At 45.4% G+C, this 13528-nt stretch overlaps 1 protein-coding gene across 23 annotated transcripts in view; it reads left to right on the top strand.

Annotated features, from left to right (window-relative positions):
* The window catches only part of TSNARE1 (t-SNARE domain containing 1), a 489936-nt gene that overhangs the window by 358722 nt on the left and 117686 nt on the right, over positions 1 to 13528 (top strand). The gene's annotated exons all lie outside the window — the stretch shown is intronic.

Raw genomic sequence — 13528 nt, 5'->3', positions numbered from 1 at the left:
CAGTGCCCTGCGTTAAGATTAACTCTGTCAGCCTCTAGTCACAGGTTACCTTCTTTGCCAAGACAAGCAAAACATCCCTGGGATACTTCAGCCCGCTCTGCATCTTTATTAATTCTCCTTCCTCAGTATTTTACTTCTGATTTATAAAACTATTAGTATCCCTCTGATGGTAAAGCTGAAGCACAGGAGTCACTGCCTCTCCACTCTCTGGGGTACAGTGGGCTTCACTGGGGGTCCTGTGTAGGGCTTGCTCCGAAACTCGTTGCAGTAAGCAATGCGGTGGCAAAGTGGCCTCGTCCCTGTTGTTGTGCTGCTGCAATTGCTCTTTGATCACATAGAAGACCATGCTGGTGAAATAATTCAGGTGGTTTTAAAGAAAGAAAGAAAGAAAATGGAAAAAAAAATTGTTTCCCCCACCACCCTTGTATAATTTCAGAGATTCTCTCAGAGTCCATGTGTAGGCACAGCAGGGTGAAGCTACATGTGATGAAGTACCTCAGGGTGACCACATTATCATCTCTAAAAGGGAGACGACACACTACCTTTTTCCCCAAGTCTCATACTTCATCTTGCTTTGCACTGGCTTTGGTGTTTGCCCAGCACTGTAGCGAGCCAGTTCAGTTTACTAACCTACCAGAGAAAAAACTCAAAAAGCAAGAAAGAAGTTGCAATTCTTCAGCACTAGTGAATTCAGATATCTCCAGGAAGAGTCAACCCAGCACTAGAACTGGCACACACTGGCACATTGGGAGGGTAAGGTGGGACTGAGGTTAAGGAGCAAGACACCTCTGTCTGGAGTGATGAGTTTTTACACCAGCTCAACCAAGTTACACAGCTTCACGCTGAGGGGACAGTGAACTACAGTGCATTGGCAGAGGTGGAGCACTGGGAACCTCTTTCTTACAGTGGCTTTGCAGCCAGATAAAACCTATCTTCTGACTGTCACTTCAGTAGGTGTCTTCTTTTAGACTTTACTAACCTTTGGATCAGCCCTTAGGAACACAGCAGTCAGAGTTTACCTAACCTTCTGCAATCTTCATTTCCACGTAATGCTCCAGCTGTAGTTTTCTGTAGCATCTGAGGAGGAAGCTCATTCACTCGTCTGCACGCCCGTCCCCCAGCCCCTTTTATTCCTTTAAATATTAAAGATTACATTCAATGCTAAGAAGCAAGTGTCTGATTTTCGGAAGTGCTGAGCTCCCATTGTCTTCAGTGGGCGTCGCGGCTGCTCAGCATTTCTGAAAACCAGACTCATAATGATCAGCATATTGCAAAAATATTTAACAGCTAAATCTTTCCTGTCCCCTCCTTTCCGTCCTCAAGCCAACAGAAAATTTCTCCCTATCCCACATCCTACTCCCCGTAGAAGGACCACCTTTGTCCCTCTGTCCCACCACTGTCCTTTCCCTGTCACCTACATCTTACAGGTCACACTCTTCACCTGGAGCACATTTGGTGGGATTCATCCGATTAACTGCGGATATCTGCAATGTGGGTGTCTGCATCTGGGCAAGTTGCCCTAGGCTCTGTTCATAGTCAATGGAGAGTGAGTCAGCAGAGTCAATGGAGCTTAGGGTGTGATTTCACATCCTAAAATAGGCATCCACATTTGGTCAGATGACTCACACGCTGAACTTCATTGACTATATTTACTATACCTCCAGTGTCTTCAGTGGGAAACTAGACAAGAAACTCAGGTGGGACGCCTGTATCAGATCCTAAAAGTGAGATGAAATTAATACCACCCCTCCTGTGAACTAATACATCAACTTGCTGCATATATCATATTCACCTCCTTCTTTAAGAACCATTTCTGTCTTGGTGCCTACAGAGAATGAATCAAGTAATAAAGGGTAGTGAAGTGGAAAGATAATGATAGGTCATAGCAGAAAGTCAGACCGAACCTTAGGGTGGATAAATTGGAGCAGTTTTATTGAATCCCGTGGAGTCTCTCTGCTTCATATAAGAATTTTGCTTAATAGAATAAAAAAAAAAAAAAAAAAGGGGAAAAAGAAACAAAAGCTAAGTATGCCTGTGAACTGTCAAGGTGTATTCTAGCCATTATCTTTCCATGTGAATTTATGGTTCATCGTATTTTCATTCCAACTTCACTATTACTGTCTAGATTAGGAGACTTTCGCCAGTGGTAGGCAGTTCCTGCTCCTGACCCTCGCTGTGTGCTGTGTAATGTTCCGGCACCTCACTGGTTTCTGCTTGGAAGGACTGGTGGAGAACTGCTGGGATCTCTGTAGGACTGCGAGCAGACTGCAATCTCTAGCGATGTGAGATTGCATGTCAAATATCCTCCACCTCCTTTGCAATATAAACTCACCCTTATCCTCAGTTGTGTGCCCCACCTAGAGATTTTAAACTTTGATTACTTTTGGTTTCTGTGATAATTTAGGAATTGGTCAGATCCCTGTGGACTAACTCTAAAACTTTTGTTTGCAGAAATTGGCATCAACTTACTTACAATCTGAATATTTACCCCAAACAAAGTGACTTTACCTGGCGCATCCTGGAAACTCCAAATGTAGGCAAAAATCCATGTCAATACAGCTTAGCCAAGTAGGGAGCAGCACGGCAGGAAGAGCATAGTTATGAAATAGATATGTAAGAATCAGTGTGGAACATGGCAAAATAGAGAATAATAATAAATTGAATTTAATTAGTTCTCCTCTGGTCTTCATTACTGCTATTGCCATCTTTTGCTATTCCAGTTCATCAGGCATAAGCACAGATGCTATTGCTGCTTTCTACATATTTAAAAGACAAAGCCCACCCTCTCCTCAGCCTTAGACATTTCCTCTTAACTTCCTCATTCATTACACCAGGCAGTTTAAAATTACCCTTCTGTGTTATGAAACCCACCATAAAGGGAGACCAGCCTCTGCCACAATTTTCCTCTCTCTCTTTCATTATTAGCAAGCATTTCTTGGAGTATTTCTGCTGTCAGTAAGTCTTCCCTACAGCTCTGACTTTATCCTTGTGCCCCATTTGTTCTGACTCATTTCAAACATAAGCTGAAAACAGTTCATCTCTCCCTAGCTTCTGCCTGTTAATTTCTCCTACCCTCTGTTACTATTTAGCTATAACCATATTATTTAACTCTAGGCCATTTCATGGGTGCAATTGGTATGAAAGGTTCTGCATAAAGTATTGTAGTAGGTAGCCAATTTGTCATGCAGTACAACAGCTAACGAGTTTTTTAGATCTGGTTGGTCTGAATTGCTGAAAACAGACTGTGTTACCAAACCTCTCCTTTTATGAAGATTAAACAACACGTTTGTTTACTCCACTGGAGAAAATGCTAAGAAACCAAACGGTCTCGTCGTCTTTCTTTCTCTTGTCTGTGCATGTAGATTTGTGAGCGTATTGCACCTACCAACACACACAAATCATGGATGTCCTGGTTTCAGCCGGGATGGAGTTAACTGTCTTCCTAGTAGCTGGTACAGTGCTATGTTTTGAGTTCAGTATGTGAAGAATGTTGATAACACTGATGTTTTCAGTTGTTGCTCAGTAGTGTTTAGACTATAGTCAAGGATTTTCAGCTTCTCATGCCCAGCCAGGGCACCTGACCCAAACTGGCCAACGGTGTATTCCATACCATGTGATGTCCCATCTAGTTTAGGAACTGGGAAGGGGGGGGGAGGCAGTTTTTTTTTTTTTTTTTGGCCGCTCGGGGACTGGCTGGGTGTTGGTCGGCGGGTGGTGAGCAATTGCCCTGTGCATCATTTGTACATTTCAATCCTTTTATTACTTACTGTTGTCATTTTATTAGTGTTATCATTATCATTATTAGTTTCTTCTTTTCTGTTCTATTAAACCGTTCTTATCTCAACCCAGGAGTTTTACTTCTTTTCCTGATTTTCTCCCCCATCCCACTGGATGGGGGGGAAGTGAGTGAGCGGCTGCGTGGTGCTTAGTTGCTGGCTGGGGTTAAACCACGACAGTCCTTTTGGCGCCCAACGTGGGGCACGAAGGGTTGAGATAACGACAGACCTGACCAGAGCTCGTTAAAACAGATTTGTTCTAAGCATTCATTATGTTGATTTATGTATTAGAGTTGTTGCTCTGGTTTTTAAGGCTCTGTTATGTATCTCCTCGCTTGCTGTATGTAGTTCCTCTTCTACTGCTTATCATCCGTGGGAGGTGGATTAAGGTTTTCGCTTTGATGTATGGTATAACTCTGGTTTATGGTATGCTAAAGTCATCAGCTGTGGGATTAATCCGGTATTTGCACTTAGCATTGTCACCTTTATACTGTGGGAGCCGTTTGTGGGAAACTATTAATAACTATACCATTTACCTTTCCTCCATGGAAAACCAGTCTATGGGTGGGGTACCTTTCTTCCCCTCTCCTTTCTCCTTCAGTCCAGTTACAATGGTGTTTGAGAATTTTGAGAAATTTGAATACTCCTGGAGTGTTGGGACTAGCACGGTCCTAGCCCTACTGCTAGGAACTAGCATACTTCTGAATGTGGTTCAGCTCTCGTTTAAGGTTAAACAGCTATTTAAGAAGATCACCCAGAGGTGTGCCCCAAGGCTGGATAATTATGAGTGGCAGGGTGTGTGGGGTAGTATGGGCAGGTACCTAGAAAAGTGGGCACCCCCAATGTTTTGGAAATTCACCCCTGAACAAGTGCAGGATCCAGAAGAACTAGTAAAATATTTGGAAAAGGTATGCTGTCACCCCGGCAGCTCCAGAGAGATACAAATCACTGCAACGTGCTGGGGCCTGGCCCATGCCTATCGAGCCCTGTTCGACACCATTCAGTACCCTCAAGGGGAAGAGAAAGTCTCTGGACCTAACAACAAAATTATGAGCACCGCGGCCACTCAAACCTTGGCAACAGGCGCTGCGGCCCCTCCAGCCCCGACAAGGAGCATTGCAGGCACCCAGACCGTGGCGACAGGCACCGTGACCCCTCCAGCCCCGGCGATGAGAACTCGGGCTACCCAAACCTCAACAACAGGCACTGCAGCCCCTCCAGCCCCGGCAAGGAGCACAGCAGCTACCCAAACCTCGGCGACGGGCACTGCGGTCCCTCCAGCCCCAGCGACGAGCACTGCTGCTACCCAAACCTCGTCGACAGACACAGCGGTTATCCAAAACCTGGCTAGCGATACTGCAACTGAACCAGCGGACCAACCTGCACCAGTATCAGTTGCCCCCGTACAGAAAAAGAAATATACAAAAAAATCAGTTCGCTTAGCGAAGGGTGAAGAGGAACCAGGGTCATCACGGGAACCGGAGGAGGAGGCAGAACCAGAGGTAATAACCCGGTCCCTATCCTTGAGTGAGCTGCGGGATTTGCGAAAAGACTTTGGCCGCCGTATAGGTGAGCATATTATCACCTGGCTCCTCCGATGCTGGGACAATGGGGCTAATAGCTTGGAATTAGAAGGTAGGGAAGCCAAGCAACTGGGATCGCTTGCCAGGGAAGGTGGCATTGACAAGGCAATTGGAAGAGGGACACAAGCCATCAGCCTTTGGAGGCGACTCCTGTCAAGTGTGAAGGAAAGGTACCCCTTTAAGGAAGATGTTATATGTCAATCAAGCAAGTGGACCACCATGGAAAAAGGTATTCAATATCTGAGGGAATTAGCTGTGCTAGAGACGGTTCATCATGACCCGGACAACCCACAATTACCCAAAGATCCAGACGAAGTCCAATGCACACGACCCATGTGGCGGAAGTTTGTACGGAGCGCACCATCATCCTATGCCAACGCATTGGCAATAATGGCCTGGAAGGATGAAGAGGCACCGACAGTGGAGGAAGTGGCTCGCCAACTCCGTCAATACGAAGAAAATCTCTCCTCCTCCCTACAAGCTTGCATTGCGGCTGTGGAGAAGCTGTCTGAGGATTTCCAGCAATTCAAAGAGGATATGTCCTACTCCACACCTGTAAGGACCAATGTTTCAGCTATTAGGAGGGAGCGTTCCTCTGCCCAAGAGAGAGAATATAGAGGGTACACACCGCGAGGTGCCCTGTGGTTTTACCTATGTGATCAGGGAGAGGACATGAGGAAATGGGACGGAAAACCTACCTCGGTCCTAAATGCACGGGTACGTGAACTGCGAGGAAAAGCCACCACAAAAGGGGATTCTACCAGGAAAAATGCCGCTCCAGTTTCCAAACAGAGTAGAAGGGCTGATTTTATTTCCGATCCTCTTGAAGGGACTTCTGAGCCAATTTTACGAGAAGTGAATACTGAATACTCTGACCGGAATTAGAGGGGCCCTGCCTCCAGCCAGGTGGAGGAAAGGGATAACCGGGTCTATTGGACTGTGTGGATTCGATGGCCTGGCACGTCAGACCCACAGGAGTATAAGGCTCTAGTAGACACCGGCGCACAGTGCACTCTAATGCCATCAAGTTATAGAGGGACAGAATCCATTTGTATTTCTGGTGTGACAGGGGGATCCCAAGAGTTAACTGTATTGGAAGCTGAAGTAAGCCTAACTGGAAAGGAATGGCAGAAACACCCCATTGTGACTGGTCCAGAGGCTCCGTGTATCCTTGGCATAGACTACCTCAGGAGGGGGTATTTTAAGGACCCGAAGGGGTATCGATGGGCTTTTGGTATAGCTGCCTTGGAGACGGAGGGCATTGAACAGCTGTCTACCCTGCCTGGTCTCTCTCAAGACCCTTCGATTGTGGGGTTGCTCAAGGTTGAAGAACAACAAGTGCCAATTGCTACTACGACGGTGCACCGGCGGCAATATCGCACCAACCGAGACTCTCTGATTCCCATCCACAAGTTGATTCGCCAACTGGAGAGCCAAGGAGTGATCAGCAAAACTCGCTCACCCTTTAATAGTCCCATATGGCCAGTGCGGAAGTCTAATGGGGAGTGGAGACTAACAGTCGACTATCGCGGCCTGAATGAAGTTACGCCACCGCTGAGTGCTGCCGTTCCAGATATGCTAGAACTTCAGTACGAACTAGAGTCAAAGGCAGCCAAGTGGTATGCCACAATTGACATTGCTAATGCGTTTTTCTCAATCCCTCTGGCAGCAGAGTGTCGTCCACAATTTGCCTTTACTTGGAGGGGTGTCCAGTACACTTGGAATCGATTGCCCCAGGGGTGGAAACACAGCCCCACCATTTGCCATGGACTAATCCAGACTGCACTGGAAAAGGGTGAAGCTCCGGAACACCTGCAATACATTGATGACATCATCATATGGGGCAACACGGCAGAAGAAGTTTTTGAGAAAGGGAAGAAAATAATCCAAATCCTTCTGGAAGCCGGTTTTGCCATAAAAGAAAGTAAGGTCAAGGGACCTGCACAGGAGATCCAGTTTTTGGGAATAAAATGGCAAGATGGACGTCGTCAGATCCCAATGGATGTGATTAATAAAATAGCAGCTATGTCTCCCCCGACTAATAAAAAGGACACACAGGCCTTCCTAGGTGTCGTGGGGTTTTGGAGAATGCATATTCCAAATTACAGTTTGATTGTAAGCCCTCTCTATCAAGTGACCCGGAAGAAGAATGATTTTAAATGGGGCCCTGAACAACAACAAGCCTTTGAACAAATTAAACGGGAGATTGTTCATGCCGTAGCCCTTGGACCAGTCCGGACAGGACAAGATGTTAAAAATGTGCTCTATACTGCAGCTGGGGAGAATGGCCCTACCTGGAGCCTCTGGCAGAAAGCACCTGGGGAGACCCGAGGCCGACCCCTGGGGTTCTGGAGTCGAGGATATCGAGGATCCGAGGCTCGCTATACCCCAACTGAAAAAGAGATATTGGCAGCGTATGAAGGAGTTCGAGCCGCCTCAGAAGTGGTTGGTACTGAGACACAGCTCCTCTTAGCACCCCGACTGCCAGTGCTGGGCTGGATGTTCAAAGGGAGGGTCTCCTCTACACATCACGCGACTGACGCCACGTGGAGTAAGTGGATCGCATTGATCACACAACGGGCTCGCATAGGAAACCCCAGTCGCCCAGGAATTTTAGAAGTGATCACGGACTGGCCAGAAGGCAAAGATTTTGGAATGTCGCCAGAGGAGGAGGTGGCACGGGCTGAAGAGGCCCCGCTGTATAATAAACTGCCAGAAAATGAGAGGCAATATGCCCTGTTCACTGATGGGTCCTGCCGCATCGTGGGAAAGCATCGTAGGTGGAAGGCTGCTGTATGGAGTCCCACGCGACAAGTTGCAGAAACCGCTGAAGGAGAGGGTGAATCGAGTCAGTTTGCAGAGGTGAAAGCCATCCAGCTAGCATTAGATATTGCTGAAAGAGAAAAGTGGCCAGTGCTCTATCTCTATACTGACTCATGGATGGTGGCAAATGCCCTGTGGGGGTGGTTACAGCAATGGAAGCGGAGCAACTGGCAGCGCAGAGGTAAACCCATTTGGGCTGCGGCACTGTGGCAAGATATTGCGTCCCGGTTAGAGAATCTGGTTGTAAAAGTACGTCATGTAGATGCTCACGTACCCAAGGGTCGGGCCACTGAAGAACATCGGAACAACGAACAGGTGGATCAGGCTGCCAAGATTGAAGTGGCTCAGGTGGACCTGGACTGGCAACAGAAGGGTGAGCTATTTATGGCTCGGTGGGCCCATGATACTTCAGGCCATCAGGGAAGAGATGCAACATATAGATGGGCTCGAGACCGAGGGGTGGACCTGACCATGGACACTATCGCACAGGTTATCCATGAATGTGAAACATGTGCTGCAATTAAGCAAGCCAAGCGGTTAAAGCCCCTGTGGTATGGAGGGCGATGGCTGAAATATAAATTTGGGGAAGCCTGGCAGATTGACTATATCACACTCCCACAAACTCGCCAAGGCAAGCGCTATGTGCTGACAATGGTGGAAGCAACCACCGGATGGCTGGAAACATACTCTGTACCCCATGCCACTGCCCGGAACACTATCCTGGGCCTTGAGAAGCAGGTCTTGTGGCGACACGGCACCCCAGAAAGAATTGAGTCAGACAATGGGACTCATTTCCGAAACAACCTCATAAACACCTGGGCCAAAGAGCATGGCATTGAGTGGGTGTATCATATCCCCTATCATGCACCAGCCTCTGGGAAAATTGAGCGATACAATGGACTGTTAAAGACTACATTGAGAGCAATGGGGGGTGGAACCTTCAAACATTGGGATACACATTTAGCAAAAGCCACCTGGTTAGTCAACACCAGAGGATCTGCCAATCGGAGTGGCCCTGCCCAATCAGAATTTTTACATACTGTAGAAGGGGATAAAGTCCCTGTAGTGCACATGAAAAACATGTTAGGGAAAACAGTCTGGGTTACTCCTGCCTCAGGCAAAGGTAAACCCATTCGTGGGATTGCTTTTGCTCAAGGGCCTGGGTGCACTTGGTGGGTGATGCGAAAAGATGGGGAAGTCCGATGTGTGCCTCAAGGGGATTTGATTTTAGGTGAAAATAGCCAGAATTAAACTGTATGATATTAGTTGCTGTATAACCCTGCTACTGTATGTTATCATTACTATAATTGTTATATGCTATATCCATAGTACTATAGTAAGAATCACTTGGATCAAGCAAGAAAGAACTGTGATAAAACTGAGCAAAGCGCCGTAGAGGTGGAACCAGAACTGACTCCAGCATACAACAATCCAACGGTGCACACCATCCTCCTGCTGCATCAAATGTCATCTGCTCCTCACACCGCACAGAAGCCCAATTCTGCTCTACCGACTGAGAGGACTTTGCACCATCCCTCCTGCCCAGACAGACTGGTATGACAGATGGAGCCCAGAGTCGGAAACTAAATGAACTCAAACATTTTATGAACGTAACCCATGAACTAAAGAACTGATATCTCTGTGTGTATATACTTTTATATATATATATATATATCATTGTTCATATGTCTCAAAGGGATGGAAAGGTGGTGATGATTGATCAGAATGTAACTAAAGGTATGGGAACTGAGCGTGACGTCAATGGTATAGAATAAGGGGTGGATACTGTCCTGGTTTCAGCCGGGATGGAGTTAACTGTCTTCCTAGTAGCTGGTACAGTGCTATGTTTTGAGTTCAGTATGTGAAGAATGTTGATAACACTGATGTTTTCAGTTGTTGCTCAGTAGTGTTTAGACTATAGTCAAGGATTTTCAGCTTCTCATGCCCAGCCAGGGCACCTGACCCAAACTGGCCAACGGTGTATTCCATACCATGTGATGTCCCATCTAGTTTAGGAACTGGGAAGGGGGGGGGAGGCAGTTTTTTTTTTTTTTTTTGGCCGCTCGGGGACTGGCTGGGTGTTGGTCGGCGGGTGGTGAGCAATTGCCCTGTGCATCATTTGTACATTTCAATCCTTTTATTACTTACTGTTGTCATTTTATTAGTGTTATCATTATCATTATTAGTTTCTTCTTTTCTGTTCTATTAAACCGTTCTTATCTCAACCCAGGAGTTTTACTTCTTTTCCTGATTTTCTCCCCCATCCCACTGGATGGGGGGGAAGTGAGTGAGCGGCTGCGTGGTGCTTAGTTGCTGGCTGGGGTTAAACCACGACATGGAACAATATAAAAATCTTCCGTAATGAAGCCCCGAGATCAGTCGCTGGTGAAGGTTGTAGTGTCACTCAGGGACTCGTTGACAACCTTTAAGGCAAGAGATGGATTCTTGAGAATGAAAGAGCTAACATCTATCAGCCATAATTGAGCAAATTAATAGCTTTGTGAAGTCTCTTCTTTGGTTAGCATCCCATGAAATAACATAAATGTGGCAGAGTTTCACTTACAGCCTCTGCTTGCTTGTTTTCTTTCTCTTTTCGATGTTGTCTTGTGTACAATGTGCAATGACAGTGAAACAAAGGGGCTTCCTCTACAAAATCAGCAGCAATTTTAGCACTGAAACAAAGATGTAAAAGGTGAAGACTGAAGAGTATTTGTTTTCCCCTCTGAAGGAGGGAGGGAAGGAGGAACTTTGAAGGAAGATTTCTTTGCATTTAGACACCAGTTTTGCCCCAAGTGTTGGCTCAGTCACAGGAGGAATCAGTGAGAAGCCAAAGATGGGATCTGGAAGCCCTGACTTCTACTCCCCCATCTTTGGGTAGGCACTTCATGGCACTTTTCTCCCCACTTCTCCACTATTTCTGGACATCAATGGCTATACTGCTGCACTTGCTGCAGAAAGAAACACTGGCAAGTTTTCCTTGAAACAGGGACTTTGCTCTGTGCTTGCTACCAGAGGAAGAAAATATTAGGGAGAGAATGTAATAGCCTCCCCTGGAAGAACTAGTAAGAAGGTGCTCTCTACTCCCATTACCAGAGGAAGAGTAAAGCCAGTTTGGGCCACCGTAATTACGGGTAGTTCTCTATATTTCACACAACTCAATACTCTTGTTTTGTTTATGCTCTGAAGTGTAAATATGGTAGTAAATTGTTGGCATCGATGTCTTTATAAAGGACACAGAACTGTTCAAGACACAGCCAGCATGAAGGTGCTGCTGCAGGCAGGATCAGGTCGTTGCTATTTAGAGTAAAGCAGTGCATCACAGTACTCATCAAACTAAGTAAACAGAGATGAGAAAGTGGGGCTGAATACAGATCCAAAGGCACTAATCCCTGGTGTGGCACAGTATTCTGTTGTATTCCTGGGCACATACCTTAACCTGTTCTGCTTTTTTCTGGACCTGAAAGCTATCCTAAAAAATCAACTTAGCTCTTTGAATCTGTCTCCTTAAAGCTTTTCCTTCAGCTTTAAAATAATATTTGTTTATCTTTCCCACCCACTGTCTGGTTTTTATTTTCTTTTTTTTTCCCCCAAAGGACAGCAGTATTTCAGTATTCATCTCATTACACTATTTACAGAGTAAACCTAGGTTGTGTTATTTGCTTTTATTTCTCTAGTCTCTGAAATTTCCCAGGTCATCCAGATCTATTAAAAATAAACCTAAGTGGGTCAGTCTTCTTCTAAGAATATTCCTTTTTGTGGAACTTGCCTGGTTTGTTTTTAAGACCTTCCTTCTAAAGAAAAAAAAAAAAAAAAGGAAAAGAAATCTCGCTTTCTTACTGTTTTCCCAACTGAACCAAATATTTCTTATATGTCTGTCACATGTCAGTGGGTTTCATCTGTGTACACTATCTAGTTTGTTAAATGTTCTTAGTTTCTAGTTGGACAGACAGATGAAACATTCACAATCAGGCCTTCAGGGACATGCAGTCCTTGTGCATGGTGGGCTTTCTTTGCAGTTCCGAGTTCTTCTGGGGTTACAGGATGGTTCATTCTCTAATTTTTCTAGATGCTTTCATTTTTGTTTTGTTTTTTCCACCTCAAATTTATTATTTATGGCGGTATTTATTTATTGATTCTCTGGAGGAGAAAAAACTGTTGAAAATAAGCCAGTTTAAAAAATGAAACCACGCTTGTGTCCCCAAAGTTTGTGTGCTAACAGCCAGAGGAGAGCTGGTTGATACTTAGTCCATACAGCCAGCATTATTTATTCATTATTTAGGAACATAAATGCACCAGTTTCTATCTTCACACCCATCAGTTTGTTCCTTCCCACACCACTTCCCACTCTGGCTGTTCCAGAGCTTCACAACTCTTATGTTGACAGCCTTCTTCTTATTTCCAGTCTGTACATCTTTATGGCTAGTTTACAAGCATTTGTCCTTGTGACAACATTTCCAGTTAGTTTAACTAGCTTGTCTCCCTCCCTGCTGTTTACTCCCCTGCTTTATTTATGGAGATTGGTCATACACTTTCTCAGCCTTCATTCTGGTAGTCTAAACCAGCCACAGGTAGTATACACACAAAAAAAAAAAAAAAAAAAAGAAACATGCCATCTTCAAAACATCTCTCATGGGATTTGAACTGGGTTTTGGTGGAACAAACACCATAGTCAAAATCTCCCAAGCCATAGACCAGCTTTAAGACTTCACAGTTCTGCTTTGTGACAGCGATATTGCTCCTTTCAGGCCTTCAGAAGCAGCAGTGACTTTTAAAGATTTAATTGGAATATTTTCTTGTGACGCGAGTGCAAACTTGTCCAGTTCCTCCGTGGAAAATATCATTAATCTGCAGAAAAATGAGCTGCAGGGTTGGTTTTATAAGGTTAAACCTTAGAGCAGGATGTCACGCAGGATCTGGCTCCTTCCTCCTTGCTTATGGGGTCTGTTAGGAGAATTTAGGACTTGGCACAGGCGATAAAAGAATGTGATGGTGCAGAAGTTTATCCATTGGTGTCCTGTCCTCCACTGTCACAGCATTGGCTCCTATGTTGGGGAATTGCATTAGGAAAGCTACAGGACTAATTGTTAAATTGTCTGGGCTAGGGCTAGGTCGTATTGACCCTGCTTGACATCTTCATTTCATGCGTTCTCCTTTGCTAAGGACTGCTCAGCAGAAGTCATCCCTTCCAGAGAAGAGCCGTTGCTCATTCTCCCGTGGGTCTCAGTTTTGCACACCCATGGTTCAAAACCAAGATGGTATTCACATTTCATTCATTACAGCAGCCCTAAGGAAGGTAATTTTCTGGACCAGTCTGGCCTTCCTAATATGACTAACATTACACTTATG

The sequence above is a fragment of the Buteo buteo genome, chromosome 3, assembly GCF_964188355.1.
Source record: "Buteo buteo chromosome 3, bButBut1.hap1.1, whole genome shotgun sequence".
NCBI classification, from domain to species: domain Eukaryota; kingdom Metazoa; phylum Chordata; class Aves; order Accipitriformes; family Accipitridae; genus Buteo; species Buteo buteo.
This window is presented reverse-complemented; position numbering and strand designations above follow the sequence as displayed.